The 5725-nt window shown below is 36.8% G+C and overlaps 1 long non-coding RNA gene across 1 annotated transcript; it reads left to right on the forward strand.

Annotated features, from left to right (window-relative positions):
• Positions 1-4872: 4872 nt before the first annotated feature.
• LOC117626302 lies at positions 4873-5472 on the forward strand. The gene is made up of 2 exons (XR_004585535.1): positions 4873-5002; positions 5072-5472. It is a non-coding gene; the product is annotated as an uncharacterized LOC117626302 (long non-coding RNA).
• Positions 5473-5725: the final 253 nt, after the last annotated feature.

Here is a 5725-nt window from a genome sequence, read left to right on the forward strand (position 1 = left end):
ACCGGGCCATTCAAAGTTTTCGCATCACCACGTAAGGTAGAGTTTTGTAGAAAACCCTTGAAACCCTGAAAAATTTAGAAAAATGCTCTGATATCTAGTTAAAACTGAGAAACTAGAGTTAAGATTGGTTATTTGAGATATTCTGGCAGTTGGTGTGAATTTATTGATTGTTTAACAGGTGAAAAATTTTGGGATTGGTCAAAATACAGGGGAGACTCTGTCGAAATTTCGGCAGAAAGTCTAAGGGAACTTGAAAAGAATTCAAGACGAGAAGGGTAAAAAGGTCTTTTGTACCCGACACTCGCCAGATGTCGGACACGCACAGGATTCGACTGGATTCCAAAGCGGAAATTAGGTCAGGTCCTGTCATAATCCCTATTGTCGAATGTCCATACATACTTTTCCTATATATAGTTCAATTCGAATTAAAGCATACGGTGTCTACTCCTAATTCCAACCAAGATAGCTAACATACAAATTTTAATATTGATCAATCATTCAAACAAGAATATTAACTTATAAGCATAATGAATAAGAACAAGAACCGTAATTGAAACTTGGAAACTAATCAAACTTGAAAACTTAAAATAAGAAATTACATTACAATGCAAAATAAAGTACAACTCAGAAAAACTTAAAGGAAAATTTAGCAAAAAGGTTTTATTATAACAATTTATAACTAAAAAGGAAAACTAAGAGAATTTGAGGGAGAGAAGGGAGAGGAGCTCTAGAGAGGTGTTTGAGAGCTCCCTCCTTTGGGGTGTGTTTGAGAACTCAGAGAATTTGAGGAAAAGAAAGGAGAGGAGCTCTAAGAGGCGTTTGAGAGCTCTTTCCCCAGCTACCCCCCACCCCCCCTCCCCAAAAAAAATAAAATTGGGGTGTGTTTGAGAACAAAGAGATTTTGAAGAAGAGAAGGGAGAGGTGTTTAAGAGCTTAGAGAATTTGATGAAGAGAAGAGAGAGGTGTGTTTGAGAACTAAGAGATTTTGAAGAAGAGAAGGGAGAGGTGTGTTTGAGAACTAAGTGATTTTGAAGAAGAGAAATGAGATGAGCTATATAGAGAGGTGTTTGAGAGCTCCCCACCTTTGGGTGTGTTTGTAAGCTTGGGGAACATCACTATTTATAGGCCTAAGGAAATAAAAATTTGAATTGAGTATTACTTCTACCTACAACACCGACTTCACCAACTTTATCTTACTTCCCCACAAAAAACAATTAGCTAATGCATAGATCATACATGATAATGCATTGCAGTATTCTTGTAGGCTCATTTTGGGTTTGTTTCTTCATTGATAAAATTCTAGAAAAATATGAGTTTTGAAGCTCTTTGTCTTATCTTTCCAATCATATATAGTCCAGCTCAAGGAAAAATTGGAAAGGTCTTCAAATGTAATTTTTGACACAGTAACGCAGATGCTGCTGAATTACACTTTAAGCTATCAAAACGTGCATAACTTCCTCTAGAAGACTCGGAATCATGAACTGTAAATGCTCCAAAAACTAGACTTCCACATCTTTTCAATGATGTATGGCTTATTATCTGGTTCTTCCTGAGAAAGTATAGTCCAATCCGTGAATTTAACTAATCAGCAGACACAGTTTTAAGCTAACTTGACTCCAAAATGCATTAAATGAGTCCCAAAACTTAATACACTAAAACAAACACAAAAGAGATTAAAAGTACAAGTTTAACTCAAAAACATAATGAAATCAAAAGCTGGAATGGTACAAAATGATATGTAATTATGCACCGATCAACTTCCCTTTCAAACTTCTCGCCCTCATTTCAACACCAATTTACTTCATTTCGTAAAACTACTAAGCCTAATTCACAATTTCACATTTCTTAAAAATTAAAAATTGTGGCTACTTTTTTTTGTTGGAAAAAAAAAAAAAAAAGTGGATTACGTTGATTTTTTTATTTATATTTTTTTAAAAGAAAGTTTAATTCAAATAGTCGCACCCTTAACCGTTGCATTAGAAATAAACCCTAGCCGCACTCTGATCCCTTTTCTTCTTGCTGATAGCCAACCGCGAGGAAGCTACGGGGGGAGGTAGCCACTGCCCCTCCTCTCCTTCCTCTCCTCATCTCCCCTTCTTTTTCTACCATATTTTCCTTTCCTCTTATCCCCTCTTCTCCTCCCCTTCCCCTTCCCAGATAGTATAGGTCTGTTTGTACGTTTGTTTTGTTTGATTGTTTTTGCAGTGTTCCAGGTGACTGGTGTTGTCTTTGTCTCGGCAGCGGCGACAGTAGTGACGCTGGATTGTGTCTCTCCTTGGGAGAGTTGTGATACCTAGTGGCTGATGTTTTGTCTCTGTTTTAACCGCGGCGGCAGCAGCGAGACTGGTGTAGTTATTGGGATGTGGTGCTCTTCTTTACTCTGCGCCGACCGAAGAACTATGCTTGGTCATATAAGGTTTTCTTTGTCAGGTTCTGAGTTGAAGTGGAGTACTTCTCATGGGTCTTTTTACTATTGTTTCTGTGTTTGTCCTCCGTGTTCTCTCCTAGTTTTTGCTATGGTATGACTTACAGTTTGTATGAGTGTCAAAGGACTATGATTTTGCTATAGAAGGTTTTTTTTGACAATTGGGATGTTCTGCAGTCCTCTCCTGTGGGTTTACTATTTGGGTTTCTACGATCCTCTCATGTGGGTCTACTGTGTTGGTCTCTAGTTGCGGTTCTCGTCAAAGGTCTTTGTGTTAGGTTTTGTTTTTGACTTGTTCTTTTATTTTAATGATCCAAAGTGACCTGAATTGGACTCTCCTATTAGTCCATGACGTGCATGGTACTCTTTCCTCCCCTGGGATATGTCCCATGAGGTTGTCCTAGGAAGGTTTTAACGAGGCCACTGTATCATGTCGCTCTTTGTACATCTGTAGTTTTATGAATGAATTCTCCTCAAAAAAAAAAAAAAAAAAAATAGTCACACCCTTTTGAATATGGTAAAATGTTATGAGGGTACATGACTTGGTTTTGTACTTGGAATGGGAATAAACCATAATTGGAGTATGAAGGAATCGAAGCAAGGATGAATTAAGTTTTGAAGGAATTGGAGCAAGGATGAATGAGAAAAAAGTTGATTTTCACTACACTACAATGTTTGTTATAATTAATAAAGCCAAGATAATTACAACATTATCATCGAACAGCTAGAATACATGAACCAAAGAGGCTCAAAAAACCTGAACAATATAAGTAAAATTAGGGCACAAACATATCTCTCAATTTAACTCCATCTAACAGTAAATAATAAATGAGTTGGAGTACATTTGTTCGGATACACAGCAGTCCCATGCCAAATACGAACAGGGCGGGATTAGTTTTTTTAAAAACATATTCACCAAATATTTATACATTTTGCATCATAGCTATATTAGTGTATATTGATTTATGTTAACAAACTGAAGTTACTGATGTACAACAAAAAAATTGAAATTTTTTATTTTATTTGACATTTTTTCGAACCTCATGAATTATTTGTGATAATAAACTTTTAGGGGAGTTGATTTTTCTACTCCCTTTTACTGTTTTTACTTTTACGGGAGCTATTGAGAATCCCTTTTACTGTTTTTACTTTTACGGGAGCTATTGAGCACTTTAGGGAAAGGGTACTCGACTTTGGCAACACCACCACACCTGAATGAGGAAATTAAAATGAAACTCAACTGCTGCAAAACGAGATGGCAAATAATGTTGAAATTAAACAAACCCCACCAAGAACTAAAAATACTAATAATGAAAGCAACGATACCTGGCACATTCATGGAAATGAAATTATGGCATTTGGTGGCAGAGGCGGCAATGACTTCAGAGAAGGTTGGAATTTTCGGGTTTGGCAACACCCACCTCTATAAAAAAAGGCCACGGCGAAGAAAAACAAGTTGACTCCTTCGAAGAACCGACACTGATAATTCCTTATTATGAGTTCAATTTTTAGTTTCATTCATTTCACATATGGAATGGAACTTTCGTCAAGAGCCTCTCGTTATGAAAATGAGATTAAAAGATACCCAAAAAAAAAAACCAGACAAATGAGAGATCCATGCTGATTATTTCCCACTATAAAAACACAAATGTCGTTCCCGACCAATTTCTTCAGCGATCGCGTCACTATATATGCCCCTCCTTCTTCCACCACCTAATTCTGGTGGACACTTCCATCTATCCCAGCCTATTCCACCTCATGCTCCATATATTGGATATAGTTACTGCATTCAACAATTTGATTGCTGCAGATGGTACACTAGTTTAGTGGTTTGCTCTAAATATTTGAAGGCTAATATTAAACTTCATCATCAAGAGATATTTGTTATACAAGTGACATTAAAGGAAGAAAGAATCGAGTGTAAGACTTAAGATGCAAGGATAAATATTTGTTAAAAAATTGAACTACAAATCTCTTGTAGAGATGAGTGAATTAATTTTGAGGAATAAAGAACAAGAGAATTCAAATTTAACACTTTCCGTCCTGAAAAGTGAATTACCACTATAGAAAGAAAGGTTTAATTAATCATAATTGAAATACTTTGTCCTAACTAGGCAAGACTTCTTATTACAAAAATAATTTTATTAAGGAGGTCCCAAATTCACACCATCATCCCAAATAATCCCTTCATCATCCCAAATAATCCCTTCATCATCAATAGACCAAATGACCTAAGTTTGGTGACCTAAGCAAGCACCACTAGGATGGCACTTCCATTTTGGTCAAAAGGTGGGATTTCATTTTTTTCTCATTGCTCTTAACCACCGGCTTTTAGTCAAATTTTTCATAATATTAAATACGCCGTGTGTCAGACTCCACCCACTGCTACTTGCTTTTCTTCGTCACCATATGCTCACTTTTACTTTACAATCAAACTTTGCTAGCGAGCACTTGAACTTTTATCCAGTTGCATAAGGGAGAAGGCAGGCAAAGACCGATAGTTCATCTAGCACTCAAACTCTAAAGCTCCCTAAAATGAATATGGATCAGGGAGGAGGCGGCAGCAGTAGGAACCAGGTTCGTAACAATGAAATTAGAGGAGGCCAGGGCAGTGAGAATGGGTAACGCAATCTTTCAATGGACCAGGTCAAAAAGGTCTCGACATTTCTGACAATACAATTATTGGAGGTGAACGCTCCAAGACTGTTGGGATCCGCAGAGTTGGCAACACCAGACCTGACGAAGGCTCCAGCTGTTGCTGCATCCTATAATTTAGGAGAAGAAGAAGCGGAACCAAAGTTAGCATAAACCAATTGAGAAGGACATGATCAATAAAAAGGAGGAAAAAAAGGTCTGTTCTTCCATGTTTTAAGGTTTAATGGTGTGTATTCCATGTACGAAAATAAGAGCTGATAGAGCAAAGATCTAGGCTTGTAGGCCTCTTATTATGATTAATTAATATTGTATAATATTATTGTAATTACATTCCTTTTGTTTCGTTTGTACCAAGTTTGTTGGGACATTCTATCTTCTAATGTTGCTTGCAATTGTTCGATCTTGTACAAGCTCAATTTCTTAGTTTAGGAACATAGAAGTTCATTCCTTGATGACAGGTTTCAACATGGTTTAAACTGCAATTACTGATCAACAAAGGTATGTGTTTTTGTACCTATTGATTAGTATCATTTTACTAGTCAAGTTTCATCAAAGTTTGAGTCAAGTATGATTTAATTCTTACAGCCTTTTTGAATGTTGTAGAGGTGTCGAACGGAACTGGCCGACTTGAGCACTGGCCTTGTA

The sequence above is a fragment of the Prunus dulcis genome, chromosome 4, assembly GCF_902201215.1.
Source record: "Prunus dulcis chromosome 4, ALMONDv2, whole genome shotgun sequence".
NCBI lineage: Eukaryota > Viridiplantae > Streptophyta > Magnoliopsida > Rosales > Rosaceae > Prunus > Prunus dulcis.